We start from the raw sequence: 19082 nt of genomic DNA, 5'->3' as shown, positions 1-19082 counted from the left end.
TTTCTTTCATCACTGAATGCTGAGAGCAATAATAGAAACCTAAGGAGACTTTGTGCTTTAATTATTCTGCTCGTGTAACTATTGTTATTATTAATGGAAAGCTAATGTGATATCCAGTGGAAAAAAAACACCTTTGAAAGACCACTTCATTTTAAGAAAGCAAACAAATTACATCATTTAATTTGGAAAGGATAAAGTGGATAGATCTGATTCTCCAGCCACCCGTTTCATTTTCTACCAGAGTAACATAGCTGATGTTAGTAGAACTTTCCCTAATTTACACTGGGATGAACAGGGGAACAGACACAGGGTATGTACTTATGCAAGTCTTTCAACATCAGTTCTGAGCTGGGAGGGAGATCAGAGTTTGGAAGCCAACTCTGCAAGACTTTCTAAGGACATGCAGTGTGAGTGCATATGCTCAGCCCATCTAGGGTGGCTATTTGCTGGAAGAAGGACAGGAGAGAAAGTAATAGAAGAAGGGTGAAAAAAAGTTTAGATCTGGAAGGGATGGGATGTGAAACGTGTCACAGGATGACACAGTGGGATGATAGATTGGATGAACAATGAAGAAAGAAACATAGGAAATAACGAGTTGGGGCCCCACATTTTTGGTTGGCGGGAGCTTATCCTTTATTCTCTTCCTTCCAGCCTCCTTCCCAAACTCTGCAGGACAATATCCTGATTTCAGTACAACTCCCCCAAAAACCTGGAAGCATCACTGGAAAACCAGATCATTTTATCCCCTCACATGGGAACTGGCTGAAATAAAATGTACAGCAAGCCATTCTCCAATGACTTGTGATGTGAGAACAGGGAGTATGGGGAATGGGCAATAGTGATGGATTCATTCCTTGGCAGATCTTCTTGGCCATTTCCTTCCACACTCTACAGCCCCGGGGAATTTGACAGCTTAGTTACTCCAAGCCTCTGGAAGTTTTGTTGGAGCAGAAAAAGTTACGCCAATTTCTGTTCTTTGCTATACCAACAACTGTGTATATTTTCATCCATGACTAATTTCGATCCGAAGGGTATTCTTCTCTAAATTATCTCAAAATATTATAATATAAACTTATATATATATAATATAAACTTATTCTACTCATGGATTTTACAGATACTGCATACTAGTTCCACAGTGATTCCCATTCATGAAGTTTTTGTACATTTTTATCTTTATCCATACTCCCATGTCAGAAAATCCACCATTTGTACAGGAAGACCGCTGCTAAGTCACTGAGGAAATCCTGCTCATTAAGTTTTGTTGTCTGTAGTCTGAGAACACCACCTCAGAAGCACCTCTACAGCCTTTTTCCCCACCTCTCCAAGGTAAAAGGACTTCCTTTCCTGATCCTATTCAGTTAATCATGTTATCAATTAAGCCAGACTCTTTGAATGTTAATGCTCTTTGAATAGATCATTTCCTTTAACTGGAAAGAGTTCCTCTTGTGCAATTAACAGTACAGGAAACAGTTTTGCATTGATACAGTTATTTATTATTTCCTATTAGAGAGCAACATATCCTGTGATAACTTCCATAATTAGTAGGTCAAGTCTAACTGTCATCAGAATGCACGTCATAGCCTTTTAATTTTGGCGGGAAATACTAAACGCAGAAATAGTTTGAAGTTGACTGTTCTTGCCTCAAAACCACCTTTTGCACTTTATTTGCCTATGCTTCATAAGTTTTCTTTAAGTACAAAATAACATCAGAGAGGCATTTATTTTGTGTTTCTAGTACAATTCTCTTAGCTGGGATATACAGTGATGGAAATAGCCCTCTGTCACTTTTCATTGTCAAAGGGATAGACTGAAGGAAAGAGGCCAAGGTCACATAATCCTTCCAGAAATACAAGACTAATTACTACCTATATCCAATACCTGAAGGGGGCTTACAGGGAAAGTTAGGGAGGGACTTTTTATAACAGCACATATCTGTTATAAGATGAGGAAAAATGGCTTTAAACTAGAGGGGAGTAGACTTAGACTAGATATTAGGAAGAAATTCTTTGCTGTGAGGGTGGTGAGACACTGGCACAAGGTGTCCAGAGGCTGTGGATGCCCCTCCCCAGGGGTGTTCAAGGCCAGGCTGGATGGGGCTGTGAGCAACCTGGCCTAGAGGGAGGTGCTCCTGAATATAGCAGAGAGTTGGTCTTAAGGGTCCCTTCCAACCCAAGCCATTCTATGATTCAGTGATAATGCTAATACTGGTTTATATTTAAAAAACGCCCACACTAATTAATCCCTTAGGTCAAGTGAAGCCAGGATTCGTGACAAAGTGTAGTTGAGCATTTTAGACTCCCTGCAGCACAGCACTACATACAGTAGAAAGAAATTGAGATGTGGGTTCTGTTTAAAAGTGATAAAAGAGAAAAGAATAGATTATTTTCCTGGAATTTTTAGGCACTTCTTTTTGTTTTGGAAAGTTGTAATTAAAGTTGCACATTTAGGATATTTGTGGTCAATGAATTCAGCACTCTATCTTCAGAGCAAATCTCTGGATTCCAGTTCTATACAAAGAGAATGGAACAGTTTCTTGGAAACACTTTAAAAAGTTGCTCTATTTTCTCAATATTCTCTGCTGAAAAGCCTTCCTTTTTCAACCAGCTCTATTCCTGCTAAGTTTTGTGGAGGGGACTCCTAACAGTGGATTCATTTGGCCTTGGGATTGGATATGTATTTGTTTTGCTGGGTCCAGTTCACATGAGACGAGACAGCCTGAGTTGTACAGGCATCACTTTGGACCATGGTATGGGGCTGGTTTGTGAACTGACTGCATCCTCCTACATACACACAGCCATTTAACACTTTCTATAGAACTATTCTCCAGCCTTTGTTAATTTGTTTTAATTTTCTCTGAAATCTTTGGACACAGTAATGTCAAGTACTGACCGTAGGATTCTAGGTATTATGCCATTGTTGGTACTTTGCCATTTAAAGAAGGAAAGTTTCCTTTTTTTTGGACTGTGACATGAATTGTCTGTAAATGCATCCCATATTTGCATGAGGCTTTTTGCCATTTTAGCAGATGGAAAGTTCATATCTAATTTAACATCCATTAGGTCTCTCTCAGTGCCATTGCTTTCCAAGTATCTCCCTCCTATGAAATTAGTACATGCTCTCCCCATAGCGCAGCAGCATCACATCCAATCAACCAGCCCTTCTCCCTCTTATAACCTACAGGGGACCTCTTTAAAGACACTTAAGCAAAACCTGGAATTCAGTGTGAAACCCAAACGTGCTCTGCTGTCCCGATGCTGGCACTGGATCTCTGATGGCTGGTGAGTGCAGGCTGTGCTGGAACTGGCTGCGGGTACATAGAGCTCTGCTGCAATTGCTGGCTCTGCACTGGTTGAGGAGCATGCCAGGATTGACACTAGCATTTCTCAGAGCAAAGAGCAGCGATCCCTATCCTTGCAAGCGCACACGGCACATGCAACAAGAAATATGTAATGCTGCTCCTGGCTTTCCTCCTCAGGCCAAGGCTGAAGTGGATTTTTTCCACTTCTTTGCATAGTGGAACTGCTCCGTTAAATCAATAATCCTACCCTTAATGCTGCAGATGACAGAGGAGGCCTTTGAAACTTGAGTGAACAAATGACTTCAGCACACGGTGAACTCTTTGCACACACATACTCCTCTCTCCATCATTTGTTACCCCGCTTACATGTGCTGCTCAGTCGGAGGCCAGTGCATGGGCAGCCAACAGGAGCCTGCTGGGGACTGGTTGGCTTTGTGCAGATGCACTTTTAATTCCATCCTGTCCCTGCCTTCATTAGGCTGCTGAGCTCTGGCTGATGCTGGGAGCTTCCAGGGGCTGCCCAGAGCTGACGCACTTCACTGAACCCAGGAGAGCGGGGAATGTGCTCACCACAGGAGGAGGTTTTTAACACAGAATAGGAGAGGAAATCAGCATTGTACAAGTAATAGCAGAAAAGGAAGGGGAAAAAATGTCACATTGACCATGCACCAATGGGCAAATGACCCTGTGGAATAAGGCTCCTTTTTCTTTTGCCCAACTGTGAGCCACAGTCAAATGAGAGATGTTTGCAGAAGATTTTGTGGAGAAGGAATAATGAAAAATGATTTATTTTTATGGTTTAGAAATAGATTTTGAGATCCAGGCAGGGCCACATTACATACTGGTTTGTTGCTTTATTTGCCAGTTTCCAGGAAAATCCTACATTCTGCTAGTACAATACTATTTTATTTCTGTATTTTCTATAGAACCCAGTCCTGAAATAACTGAGCCAGCAACCCAAGCTACCCAAGAAGTGCCTAGTGGCAAACTCAAGTGACAAAAACCCTAAAAGCCCTGTCCCTGTGGCAGAAAGCCACAGTGCTGGTGTTGTACCCTGAACCCAAGGGTTCTCCCTACCTTGTTTTCTACAGTGCAGGTGAAAAACAAGCCTTAAAGATGTCTAATTGCATCACTGGGGCTGCAAGATGCACAGTTCAGAATTTCAGTCCTGGGTTTAAACACTGAATTGCTGTATGAAATAATCATCATTGAACTTAACTCCCTAATTTCTCACTTGGGAAGGTCTTGATTTACCATTGCTGGGATATACATGTTGTAAGATCTCACAGTTTAACAGGACAGGGAATCCTATGATGAGGGTTACTTGCACATTTCTAATCCAGTCTGGATGTAAACTTCTCCTGCAACCAGGGACTTATGGGGTCCAGGATTTTTCTCCCAGCCCATCTCTAATTTTTTTTTTTTTTTTTTTTTTTTTTTCAAAACGAGTGTTATTTTTTGAAATATAACACTCTGCAAGTAAAAGTGAAGCCATACTTGAATGTCAAGAAATGCATGGAGAACATCAGTAATGTAGAGAATACATACTCAGGGAATAAGCTTCAGCAGGAATGCTAATTTAGTTACAGTTTTTAAAGCTGACTGCAAACAGCTGGGTAGCATTAACCGTATTAAAGAAACAAGAAAGGTGGAGCAAAATCTAGGGGACTAAGGTATGACAGTGCCAAATGTATGGAAAAGATTTGGAATTTGTGAAATGTACTGCTGTTGGACCCACACTATATAATAATGGTTGTGGTGTGCAGATATCTCTGGGACTTCCCAGCACACTAAAAGATTTGTAGAGCAATGTCTGTGGCTTAAGGCAGGCCGCTCACTTGATAACACAACAGTAAAACAGTTAGAATAGGATGTGTTGTGCACTTTTATAAAGGCTCTGGTCCTACCAGAGGGATCCTGACATCCTAGCATTCCCCTTTCACAGGCATGCTGCTCTGCTCCGCAGCTCCTCATAATACCTGCCAAGCCCAAGCAGGGAGATTAGCTTTAAGCTACATCTGCTCCAGCTGCACAACACTTACTTTGCACTTCACATTTTCCAAGATCTATGCAAATGTTCGCTTATTAGGCTGAACTCAGAAACATCATTGTCAAAGTGGTAAGAGCTTTCATTTTTGCTTTATGTGAGTAGATGGAGTCAAACAGAGCTCCAGGAGCGGACTGCAAAACCATACATAAGTAGACCCACATCCAAGCTGCTTCCATAGTTCACTGCGAGTTGCATGGATTGCGATGCAAAGCAGGAGCACTTTGTAAGGAGCTGGTTCCTAGTGTGAGATGTTCAAAACATGGCCCTTTGTGACTTGCCCAAGACCACACAGCGAGCTGGAAACAGAACTGGGATTTCACTTCCTCTGTCTCTGATTTTCTCACGGTTGTGGTTTCATTGCAAAACCTCTGTGTTGTTTTCATATTTTTTGTATTGCTTGATGTCTTTATACCTTACAGCAGATTTATTTTTCTCCTTCCTCTTAAAAATGGGCCAGAAGTGGAACAAAAGCTGCTGCTTCCCACCTATCAGGGAACACTGAGGGTGTGTGCAGAACTTCAGTAGTTGGCCACATATACACTGCTGGTAGTGGAGAATGGTTGGTGCAACACTCTGGAAGGGGTGACCAAAGCAACTTCGCTTCAGAGCTACACAATTAATATGATGGTATTTACTGAAGCTTATCTGCTGACACTGATGCATTATTGTTCCCATGTTTACACTCCTGTTTTTTAATCTTACTGTATTCCTTTACAAAATAAATGACATTTTAGGGAACAGCTTCTTAGGGAAAAAACAATTCTGCACAGAGAGGCACAACTTGTTAGATGGTTTTTCCAGTACTGTCCAGTATAATTTCTTATGCAACTTCCTTATACAACTCACCAAAAAATTCACATTTGTAAGCACGCAATCAGACAAAATAATGCAGATGAAGAGCTAATGGTCTCTTTCCCTAGCTAGAAGCTGCTATACCATTGGATTAAATAATTTCTTTTGTCTATGGCCTGGTTCTGTACATATCAGGGTGTTTTTTGTTTTTGTTTTTGTTTTTTTAAGAAAACAAAAAAGTCCAAAGTGTGATAAATTTCATTTTATCCTTTGAAGAATCTTATTTCACAGACCAGACCAGAGGGATCCCTGGCAGGACTGGCTCTGGGATGGCATTTGCTATGCCTGGGTCAACAGTAGCAATCCTAGGTGCTCAAACTGCATTGCTGAGTGTAAAATTCATATTAAAGTTTGGTTTGGATTTTACTTTTGGAGAACAGTTGAAAATTCAGACTCTAAAATTAGCTTTTAGCACTATTCCTGTTTATAAAGTTTATTCACTAGAGTGTTTATGGAAAGTGAGCCCAGAAGGGAAGGAATGCAGTAAAAGTACATTCATTTGAAAATTTAAATAAAAATATTTGCTTTGAATCAGAAGCCTTTTTTTTTTTTTTTTCTTCAATCCTTCTGTGCTCTTTGTTCAATTTGTTAGTACTTTTGTTGTTCAGCAAAACAGAGCCACTGTGCTGAACTTTCATACAGTATGTGCTAGTGAAGCCTCGTGCCTGCTGTGTGGGGGAGCTCTTGGTCTTGTAAGCATGGGAAAACACTGTGTTTAGGAAAAATTCACAACATCAGCAACCCCCAACACCCTGAGAGCTACCCTCCATTTTGGGAAGACAAGAGGGAAGAACAGATGGGAGCTGTTCCTGGTACACTGACGGTATTGATAACATCAAATTCAAAAAAATTAATCAAGCCTTCACAAGGCTGGCTTAAAATAATGAGCTTTTAAGCTGACACATTTCATTTGTCTTCTAGATTTCAAGACAGATTCGATGAGTAGAAATCAGTACAGTGGATTACCTTTTGTGTCTCCTTTAACGTTTCCGTTCATTGCTGTCAGTCACCTTTTCCCACATCCCACACGTCTGCCAGATTGCATGCACAAAATGGTCCCTGTTGACACAAGAGAGGAGGCAGAAGTGTGTGAAAATCAGTGGGAGGATGCAGACCACTCTGAGCTGTAAGAAAGCACCTGGGGAGGCAGATGGGCAGAACGGTGGAAGTGAAAATCACTGTTGCTTCTTTCCCAGTTCATTACACGTCCACTAAAGCTAATCAGGTATTGAATCCATGAGTTCTCCCTTTCAGATATTTATAGATGTGAGGCTTGATGGTAATATACGTGGATAACTGGAAGGGTGAAAGCCAATATTGTGATGTAGGATCATCCAGGAGGGCACAGATGTTAAAGTAGCCTCAAAATGCTTCTAGATGACTTCTTTTAGAGAAAGAATGAGGATACCTCAATTACGCTGCTCTAACATTCTGGATCAAAAAGAGCTTTAGTCACATATTTAATCATACGTTGGGAGCTGCAAAACTGCAAATGCAAAGTCATTCCTTTAACTCGAGTGAATCAGCTCAGCGTGAAGATAAGCTTCATGCCCTAAGAGTTAACCCTGTTATCTTACTTAATTATCTCCATTTGCTTACTTCCATTTAAATGCATCAAGCCTATCTTACTTCTTATCTCGACTAGTTATAGAGGGAGATGAGTGAAATCCGTTCACAAATGATATTGGAAACAAATGTTTTCCACCAGCTTTGAACATTTTGTATTGGCAAGCTCTTTGTTTTCAGGCTTTCCAGCAAGAAAGATCACTGTGCAAAGAGATGGACATGAACCTGTGCTGCTAATCTGAATACATACCTCTTCTTCTTTTTTTTTTTTTTGGTAGGCATTAGGATCCAGAAATTAATATCTAAGGAAAAATAAATACACCAGGAGGCAAATACTTTCTTTTAATTGAACCTGCCTCTAACTCTGCAGAGAATGAGATGTGTAGGTGAACACAGGTCACCTGGTTTCCCTTTGATTGTTTTTATGAAATGAATTTAATGAATTTGCCTTACCTCTGCAGAGAGGTGGACCTGCAAACTACCCAGGAGGCAATGTGGGAAATTTGGGCTGGCACAGGCTCTGCCACCAGAGATGTCTGAATCCATTGCCTTTTACAAACACTAAAATCATGCAATTAAAAAATTTTAAAAGTCAGTCAATCCAATTCTTTCTTACATCCATGTATCTTTAGCTGTGTGTGGTAGGAAAAGGATCCAAAGATTTTTCTCTCATGTGTTTGCTTCCATGGCAATGAACTGCTCCCCAGAGCCTTCACTTTAGGGTTTCATGGTACTGAAAATTTAGTGGGCTTTATTTTGGCCTTGCCTTTTCTTGTGTTGTAAAATGTGCAAGCCACTCTTCAAAGGCATATTTAAAATTCTCCTCTTTTAATGTAGGAACTGATTAAAAAAAAAAAATTTCAAATGGAAATAGTTTTAAACTCCAAATTTTCATCAATCAACTCCTTGTTCATTTACTAGCTTGCATTCACAAATGAAACTACTTCAGAAGATGTTGATTTACTTGTTAATTATTCATTGTTCACATCTGTTCACATTTTACTTTATTTAAAAAACAAAAATAAAAACAATAGCAAAGCCAACACCACAGCAACAACCTGTTCTCACATGATTATCAAGGACAAAAATATTTATTTATGAGTTCTTCTTCTATCTCTTATCCAACAAAAACCCCAAATCCAATGTCAAACTATTCACTTCAGCAACTTTGGATTTTACACCTAAAGTTTTTTTTAATTAATATTTTATATTCTCTTGTATACTATGCTTATTTTGCAAAATGTCTCAGAAATTAAACTTTGCAACCTGTGAGCTAGCTTGCAGACTGATAAACTGAGACCATATTTTTTTTTAACAGGGAGTTCATTTTGAGGAGAATCAAGAGCTCTGAACTGCAAGCTTTGAGGTCTCTAACAGAACAAAATCAGCTCCTTGTTTATATGCCTTCTGTAATTGCTAAAAGCCCAGAGTCTCGCTCTTACAGGTTTGCAGTCACCAACAATTATTACTTTTAGAACACTATGAATGCTTGCTTAGCATCCCACAAGGACAGCAAAAAACTTCATTCCTCCAGCTCCTCCATTAGAACTGACATATAATTTTTCTCTCTGACAGTGGCAATGCAGACTTTTGGATTTTTAGACTCGTCTGTCTTGATTTTTATCCAGCAGATAAGCAGAAGGATTTATATCCTTCACTAATACAGTCTTAGTCTTTTCATGAATGAGACATTCAGTTACTTATGTGCCTTGGGTGAGAGCACTCTCCAAAAACATGTATGTAATCATATCACATAATTCACAGTTTAATGGTAAACATGCCTTGATTAGTTTACTTTAAAAAAGTTAAGAATGTCTGATTTTTCATCAGTGATATCAGAATGGTTTTCTTCTGTTGGATCATTTTTGGGTTCCATCCTTTGATTTCAGCTTCAAATTTCAACTCCAAGTGAACCCCAAATAACAAAAACCCCTGAGACCCACCTGGTTTCAATACAAAATCATGTCTTCTGTTCATTTCAAAATAGGCCCAGGTTAGTTCAAAAGATTCATGAACCTTGGCAAACTTTTCAATGAGCATGATTTAAGTTTCTGTGTTTGTACTGTGTGGTTTTACTGTGAATGTTTCTCATGGTCTTACGAACATAATACGGATTCACTATAATATCAGATACATGATACCCTGCCTGCATTTGATGGTTGATGCTGATGCTTTGATACATACCTACAAATATTCTTATATGAACAGTCGAGGACTTGGTTAGCCTAAAAGACTACCTTTCCTGAAATCAATTAAGAATTTTGTTTCACTTGTAAAATAAACACATTCAGAATTACAGATGGTGAAAATAAGTCTCAGGGAAAGGAGCTTAAGAAGTTGGCAGATCCTCAGAGGAACTGTATTAAAGAAACAAGCATAAACTCTCTAAATATGGAAGGAAGGCTAGTAATTTCAGTAAAAGACAAATTTGGTTAGATTATGAGATTTTTGGAGCCTCAAAAAAAAAAAAAAAAGCAGGAAGTGCACTGAGACCTTTCATCCTTTTTTCTTATCACTTTTAGGAATGAAAAGGCATGGTGAGGACAAAGAGAGATGAACAATATTTTTTGAATTTTTATATTGGCAAGATAGAGCCAAGCTTCTCAGTGCATGGTCCTGAATATCAGACTTGAACTGGACACAGTTTTGTTCATTCCACAGGAGAATGTGTTTCTACATGTTCAATATTTCTGCATCACTGGAGTGACCTATGTTCTGCAATTTAGACTCTGATTCAAGTTTCCCACAAATTTGCAGAGTTTTTATATTTTATTTCATAATTAACATTACCAGGAAGGGTACATTACTAGTGATCTACATTGCTGTATTCCTAAACTGAACTAGAGCTCAACATAAAAAAAATAGGATTGCTTTTGCATTTTTATACTTTTGTTCTTTGATACTGCACTTTCTTCCAAGGTTCTGCCATGTAGTTACTGCTTCAGCAAGAAAGTACAAGAAATAAAACTGCAGTGAAATAAATCTCTCTTCATCTCATTTCTCACTGCCATTCACAGGTGCCAGCTCAGTACAATAGCTCTTTGAGATGGCAGAACTGTGTGGGGCAACAACTCTGATGACCCAAACTCTACAATGTACGATCAGTAAAGACTCCATAGCAACTGCAGAAAAAAAAAGAAAAAAAAAACAAAAAAAAACCAGTAAAAGCTATAGGTCAGCACTAAGGTATACTTTCAGAAGGACCCTTTCACATACACAAGCCTGTGTGCACATTCCTCTAAATATCTTGAAAGCAGGAGATTGAGATTTCACTGAACAGCAGGTCAGTCATTGCTTAGCATGGAGACGCCTTTGCAACACTGCTTGTACCATGCAGTTTGAAGGACAGTGTGTTACAGGATTGTCTACATAGGTTAGCTGAAATCACCTCCTGCTATTTCAAATGGAAATGGTGCTCCTCTCAGCTGGCTTTAGTTGTTCCTTATGGCTCTTTTTCAGTTTTATACTTTTAGTATCGGAAAACAGAATTTTGTCAGTAATTCCGTTTATCAGAAGGAAATCTGAGGTGGTAAAGGAGTTCTTCAAAAGAGGAACCTTTACCAATTGCTTTCCTCAATCAATTCATAAAAACCAAAACCCTAAGGTTTCTTCACTATGGGAAATTCTATGGGATTTTCTGAGTCTTACATGAAAAGGCTGTTAGAGTAAAAAGGCATTTCATGTGATCTTCAACGAAAAATGTAATCCAAACCTGTGCAATCTGCAACACTTCCATGGTAAGATGAAACCAGAGAGAAATCTCATTATTTTCAAATTAATTAGTCTAAACTTTACGGTAAAGAAAAAATTAAAAGCCAACAAACAAAAAAACCAAAAACTTATGTAAAACTTCTTACAAAAAAAAAAACAAAAAACAAAAAAAAAACAAAAAAAAAACAACCCACGAAGTTAAAATTTTAATGCCCAATGCAGAATAGATCTGATTTCCACAAGGATGAACTCAGATCACTTTGCAGTTTGAAAGGGAAAAATTTAAAGGCATGATTTTGTGGATAATCTTTGTAAGTCCCAAGGGTCTTAAATATGTTCTGGTAAAAGCAATAGGCAAAGCTGTAGGTGCCACTCCCTTATCCAAAGTGTTCAGACACTTGAAAGGGAGTAGACCACCTTATTTCTTGGAAGCCCATTTATGTGCTTCAGAAAAAAAGTCTTTCTAGAGTGCCTACAAAAATATAGACCTATCCCTATTTTCTGTCATCTGCTAGTTGGTTTTGTTGGGAATTTACTTGGTTGAACTGGCAAAAATGCAGGACATTTTTCTTCTAATAAGAAAATCCAGGGGAAAATGCAATAGGTGTACACATAAATGGAATTAACAGTGGAGATCTGTGTTTTCTCCAATGTAAATAAATGCAAAGTGTTGCCTGGTACTTTATTAGCTTTTCATTTTATTTCAAGTTGCCTAATATTTCATAAGTAGTTTCAAACCGCTAAAGATTCATTACAGCAATTAAGTGGCAGTTTGACAGTATTTAATAATTTAAATTATTGTTTATTATTAACCACATGTTAGTGAACCAAGAATTTAAAAGGCAAAATACAGTTGGCATCTTAGGGCTGCTTCTCAAAAAAAAAAAAAAAAAAAAAAAAAAAAAAAAAAGGAATAATCTAAGGAGGCTCAGCTTGTAAAGAAAGTTAATTTTCAGTGAACTGTTATCAGCTTGAGAACATATGATACTCCTCTGTTTTTCAATACTGAGAAGAGAATGTGGAGGGAAGACTAACTCCCAGCCGAAATTCTTTATTGCCTTCCTCTGTGATGTACATCTGCTCTCCTTAGGATAACCAGTGCCACACTTGTCAGCAGCACATAAAACAGAAAAAACAGTTTTTTTCCTCCTCTATGTGATTAGGCCCCAGCAGTTCCTATGAGCTCAGAATATAACCCAGGGCTAGCAGCAGTTGCCACAGCTCTACTTTTCACTTCCGCAGTCATGAAATCTTAAAACCATTAAGATTGGAAAAGACTTCTCAGATCACCTAGCCCACCCCCTCCATGCCCACTAACCACACCCCTTAGTGACATATCTACACGTTTCTTGAGTACCTCCAAGGATGGTGACTCCAACACCTCCCCAAGCAACATGTTTCAGTACCTCTCCAAGAAGTTTTTCCTAATATACAACCTGAACCTCCAGTGATGCCACATACAGCCATTCCCTCTCTTTCTATTGCTGTTACTTGGAAGAAGAGGTTGATCCCCACCTCTCCGCAACCTCCTTTCAGGTTACTGCAGAAAGCAATAAGGTCTCCCTGAGCCTCACTGCACAGTCACAATGCTCTCAAATCCAGTGATGTGCATCTTCTGCTTTTCATTCTACCATCCAGTCTTTTAGTACTCACAAGTACCCATTTGGCATCCTTTCCTGGCCTCTGCACTGATTTACCCTCTTTATTGGCTGTAAGATTGAATAGTGGAATTCTTCGTGTAATTGTGAGTTTACATCTTTCAGCATGGGTTACTTTTCTTTGTGTCTTTGCTCTCTCTCCCTATCTCCTTGCCAGAGTGGTTTCTGAGATAACACTTCAATATGTTCACAGTTTTGTATACCAGAGTCCTTCTAAAAGAAAAGATGTAGAGATAAAATACCAAAGGTGAACATTTAAATGACAGTAGAGAAACATAAGGAAATTGATGACATCTTTTAGCGACATTTTCAGAAGCCTTTAAAACTTTCCAGAACTTCTATATCTCAACAAATTCATTCTGTCTACATGTTTGTAAATTTTTTTTAGAGCCGTATCAAAAGCCACAGGTGTTTCAGCTCATTAGCAAGCACATTTTCACAAGGGCAGATGTGAGGCAGGTTCTAAGCCTTTCCTTCAGGTTAGATATATGCTAGATGTAGATCTCCATGCTGTGCTGTGCAGGAGGCATTCAGCTGCTGATCAGCACAGTGCACCACTTTTAGCAACACCTTTAGGATGCAGTCTGTTATTGGCTATGCCATTCGATAAAGCAGACTTAGCTGTGATGGTATAGGTCCTAAGGTGAAGGTACAGCCTCATTATTCCAGCAGTGTTGTGCAACAGTGCTCTCAGATGCCAGACTCCATTAGACTCATAGGGGGTGTTTGCTAGCGCAGTGTGTTAAGCTGCAGGTGTTCTGCACTGTACAAAGCCTTCAAAGAAAAGTCTCAAATGTTTCTGTTACCATAAAAAGGATTAAAAGGATTCTAAAACCTTGTGGGTCAGCCTGGGCATTGGTGAAATTGCCAACATTTAGTAAGAAGGGAAAGTGGTTGAAGCAGTGGGGAAATGAGGGCTTGGGGGAAGCCATACACTACTTTTTGAGGGGAGGGGGCTATGATTCAAACTAGGATCTGCTGCACTTTCAACTGGAACTTATTAAGAATTCATGAGGCAGAAAATACAAGATGTTCTGGAAATGAGGACTTCAAAGGCCAAAAGTGGGCCATAAATAAGAGTAGATATTCAATTTTGGCTATTAAACATCTCAGAATATTTTCTCAGATCAGAAGATAAGGCTTACAAATGAAAACCTATTCCTAAAACAAAAAGAAAAAGAGGAATTTTACAGAGAGTAGACGGAAATCAGAAGAACATATTGCACATCTCAAAAACACGAGACTCTATTGATTAGAAATGCTGAACAGTACCATGCATCCTAGGTCCAACTGAGTAATGCACTGGAGCATGTATTAAAGCATATTTTGAAATTCCATTCACTTCAATCACCATGATCCCTGTTACTGAAATTGGACCCTTGGGAAAAAACAGCTTTCCTAAATATCATGTGTATATACAAGAGAATTGGGAACACCCACACTTGAGAGAGCCAGCAGCTCAAGCAGAGCACACCAGTATGACTAAAAAGCCATCTCTTAATTTCATCTGTTAAGAGCAAAATAATTGAATAATATGGATTAGAAAGGACCCATTACAATCATTGAGTTCACCTCCCATAGTATTGCTGACACTTCTTAATCCTTATTCTCCACGGCATTTTGTAGAGGCAAATAAACTCACAAGACAATATTTTATGTACTACTGCGTTTACCTGAGAGACTCTTTGGAGAGAAGACTCCTTCATTTCTATTCTAAGACAGCAACAACAAACGAATCATAGAATCACAAAATCATTTGAGTTGGAAGGGACCCTTAAAGGCCATCCGATCCAATCCAATCCCCCTCCATTGAACACCTACTCTATATCAGGATGCTCAGAGCCCCATCCAGTGTGACCTTGGATGCCAGGGACAGGGCACCCACTTCCTCTCCGGGCAACCTGTGCCAGTTCATCACCACCCTGACTGTAAAAAAAAACCTTCCTTCTTATATTCCAAGCCTCCCCTCTTCTAGTTTGAAACCATGTCCCCTTGTCCTATCATAACAGATCCTGATACAGATTCTGTTCTTTCTTTCAGCATCCCTTTAGACCCTGAAAGCCAGCTCTCAGGTCTCCCTGAATTCATCTTTTCCCCAAAATGAGCAACCCCAGCTCTCTCAGTCTGTCATCATAGGAGAGATGGACTATTTTTTTATATCCTCTTTATTTATTTTTATGTCTTCTTTTGGACATGCTCCAACAGGAGCATGTCTCTCCTGTACTGAGGTCTCCACACCTGGACACAGTACTCCAGGTGAGGTCTCACCAGCACAGAGCAGATAGGCAGGATCACTCTCTCTCACTCTGCTGGTCATGGTTCTTTTGATGCAGCCTAGGATACAGTTGTCTTTCTGGACTGTGAGGGCACATTGCTGGCTCATGTCCAGCTTCCCATCCACCAGTACCATCAGGTCATTTTTTGTGTGGGCTCTGCTCCATCCTTGCATTACCCAGCTTGTAATGACACTGGCAGTAAACACCAAAACAGTTCTCAAGCTTGGGTTAACTATGCCTGCATAAATAAAACACTGCTTCGCATTAGCTTTACTGTGAAGCTTTGGATGAGATCCTCCAAGAACAAAAATGTAACTTGTAGTGTCAAAATAGGAAAAAAAGTCCCTCTTATGGGAATACCTGTTAAGAGTAAACAAGTTAAACAAAGAAATTCTCAGAGAAACTGATTACTACCTATCATTTTCAGTGGTGGCTTTCCTAATTTAAAAGAACACTTAAGGGCCTGAATGGGCTTTCTGAAAGCATCAGTCTGTGTTAAGCACAAGACAATTTTTCCCCTCATCTTAGCAGAAGCAATTTTTTTATTTTTATTTTTTTTAAACCCCAACACATATCAGGTTTTATCTTGGCATATGTGAACTGATGCATTTCTGAGTTATAAGTAATACTCCAACTTTGTTTTATCTTGCTCTTTTAATAGAATTCCTCTTCTCAGACAAGCTATTTCCATTGGCTTACTATGACATCACAACATTCAGTCACCCTCACTTTATCTTCAGGAGGTTGTATTCGTCAGCTCACACCTGCCTATATCTTTTATTTCCCAATTGCATATTCTGCCCTGCATTCTTCCAGACAGACTAATCTCATTCTTAAAACCCTTTCTTTGTGCTTCCCCTTTCTTCTGGTAGCTCTTCATAGCTCCTACCTCTTCTCCCATATGCCTGCCTAACATAAGTCCTTATTTTGCCACATTTACTGGATACGGATATTGTGAGAAACCATAATGGGCTTCACAAAATAAAATTGATTTCTGGATGAAACCTGCTGGACAAATACTAAAGGAGCTTAAATCACTTTTAATAGAAAAATACCATCAAATATTTTCTCTCACTTTAAGAATATTCGCCCCCCTTCCCCCCCATTTTTAATGGGAAAAAAATTATTCTCAATTTTGTTTTTCCTTTTAGGCTAAGAAAATATACAGCTGGAAAGAAAGAAGTTAAGATCAGTGTTTCTACAGTTGGCTATTGGTTTCTTTTTTCACTAACAAATTCAATTTTGAAGAGAAACACGGGGAAAAAAAAAACCAAGTGACAGGAATCCTCCATTTCTGATGTTAAGATGGATCCACATTCACCCCCACTTCCTCTCCCAAATCTGTCCCAAAAGTTGTTCAGAAGCCATGGTATTTTAGATCTCTGATTATCCTTGAAAATCTACCTTGCATTGTCACATATTTTTAAAAGGACTCTGTACATCCATAAGTCACAATCTTGATATTCACTATAGCCCAACTGTGGGGATTAACCACAGTTGTGCTGAACACAGATTACCCTTTTATTTTCCATCTGCTAATTACATTCATGATAGCCAATGTCCCTTGAAACTGTGCTCAGTGGTAGAATGGGCTCATGCAGTTTTAATCCACAGGACCCAAGCATCTTTTGCTTTTACACTTGAATGTAATTTTGCCTCCTCATGTCTTGTCTTGTGCGTGAGGTGAGATTGCTCTGTGGTGGTAAATAATCACTACTTTGTCTTCTGCTGATTCAGACACTGGCAAATGAGTCTTGCTAAAACTTAGCAGAGCACTTTGCTCCATGCAGATGGGAACAACAGAACTAATTCCACGGCAGCTGGCAAAGGCACAGGACACTCAGCACGTTCCCCCCAAGGCTGGCCGGCTGAGCAAACACAGTAGAGTTATGTTCTTCTGACAGGTGAGTCAGTACGGCCCTGCTGACAGCACCAAGGTGTGCATATGTCCTTCCTTCTGCTAGCCAGAGGTGATTTGGAAGCCTAATCGAGGTGATATGAAAGCCTAAATACAGGCTTGTGTTTCCCAAATAGACCAGAAAGAAAGCTGTGTGTGGTGTCATTCATTTGGCAACTGAAGTTACAGTGAGGTGTTGTACAACCAGCTGCCATGCAAAGTGCTCTTTAGCACTCAGGGGAAAGAGAAATTTCTTATTGAAGTGTAGAGAACCAGTAGAGACAGATTTGCAACTACAGATGTCAAACAACAGCTTCAGGTGAGTTTGGTGTAACATTGCAGTACTTTTTGCTATTCTATAATAATAAAATCTATGGTAATAGATGACTCTTCACCTTTAGACACATCTCGACTATCCAGAGTATAAATGAAAAAACCAGGCTATTGTTATTTCACTTCCCAGACATAACAGGATTGAGTTGAGCATCTTCATAGAACCACCGTGAAAGCAGATGAGAGAAGGAAGGGAAGGCACGGGCAGATCTAACCTGACTGCCAAAATTCTGGCCTAAGAAAGTAGCAGTGGCCAATTAGAAACAGGAACAGAAAAGGGAAGAAATTATGGGATGCCACTAATTTTATTTGGGAATCTTAATTTTTCTGGTTGTTTTTGTCTTAGGTGTAAGACAACCCTTAAAATATTATAATTGTACCTGAATTTTCTATTTTTTCTTTCACACAGTATTACAGCACTGGCCACGCTTATTCTGATGCAGCTCAGGATAAAGTTGGCTTTCCAGATTGCAAGGGCACATTGCAGGCTTATGTCCAGCTTGCCATCCATCACCACTCTCCACTGCAAATCAGCACTCCATCCTTACATCCCCCAACTTGTAACGGTGGTCCCCATAACCCAAGTTCAAGATCTTGTATTTCTATCTGTTGAACCTCATGAGGTTCACCTGGGTCTCCTTCTCCATGTACTCTAACATGAGAGGTAAGTAAAGTATTAAGGATTTGATAGCTTTAACTTCATGAAAAGATTATTAATACCTTGATGGTAATTGTATTCCATCAAATACAATTTGATGTGAGGTAGGCATGTACTTTCTGATCTGTGTTTCTTGTAAGCCTACTAGAAACACTAAGAATTTCTAAACAGAAAGATGGACGTATCTGGTATTTTCCTGGGAAATGTATAAAAGCAATTTGTGTATTTTGAGAGATCATACCAAAGAAAAAAGGAATGAGAAGGGAAATTCCAACACTCTGACTATGAAAAGGTAGAACACAAACAGGGTCCTCTGTTACAGATAACACCAAGAAAAACACTTGCACTGTGCTAATGGCACAGTGATGAAATCAAAAGCAATAGTTTTCCTAACCTAACATTTTTCATTTCAAAATATCTTTGCGAAAACATCTAGTTGTTTCCCATTTAAAACAAACAAACAAACCACCAACAAACAAGAGAAGAGTTAGGAAAACATTACAAGGATTCCCACTACCAAATTATTACCTGGTACTGTATCAGGTGATGTGTGAAATTACCTTCAATTAGCTTTAGAGTGACCCATGAAAAGCATTAAACATAAGGCAGTAATAAGAAAATAATAGCTTACCCTATTCTAGAGATGAGGGCTTGCTAAAAAAATTCCAAAGAAAAGCAGTCTCTAAGTAGAGATACTTCCTTCTTGGCTACCAGCTCTTATAGGAGGTTAGGGAGGAGTGGACCCAGAATCCACCCCTTCCAGTCTCACAGTTGAATTGC

General features: G+C 39.3%; 1 long non-coding RNA gene and 1 other non-coding gene across 4 annotated transcripts in view; both read right to left on the bottom strand.

The window, feature by feature from the left end:
* The window catches only part of LOC128087271 (uncharacterized), a 75396-nt gene that overhangs the window by 34880 nt on the left and 21434 nt on the right, over window positions 1-19082 (bottom strand). For 2 of the 3 annotated variants that reach the window (XR_008209759.1, XR_008209744.1), the window contains exon 2: window positions 7170-7262. This is a non-coding gene — a long non-coding RNA (uncharacterized LOC128087271). Of the gene's footprint in view, window positions 1-7159; window positions 7263-19082 lie in introns of all 3 variants that reach the window. The other variant, XR_008209753.1, reaches the window with a different exon arrangement.
* Window positions 16382-16454, bottom strand: LOC128090218 (U7 small nuclear RNA). Its single transcript, XR_008210871.1, has one exon. It is a non-coding gene; the product is annotated as a U7 small nuclear RNA (small nuclear RNA).

The sequence above is a fragment of the Tympanuchus pallidicinctus genome, unplaced genomic scaffold (assembly GCF_026119805.1).
Source record: "Tympanuchus pallidicinctus isolate F22 unplaced genomic scaffold, pur_lepc_1.0 scaffold1, whole genome shotgun sequence".
Lineage (NCBI taxonomy): Eukaryota > Metazoa > Chordata > Aves > Galliformes > Phasianidae > Tympanuchus > Tympanuchus pallidicinctus.
Note: the sequence above shows the minus strand (reverse complement) of the source record. Positions and strands in the feature narration are given on the sequence as shown.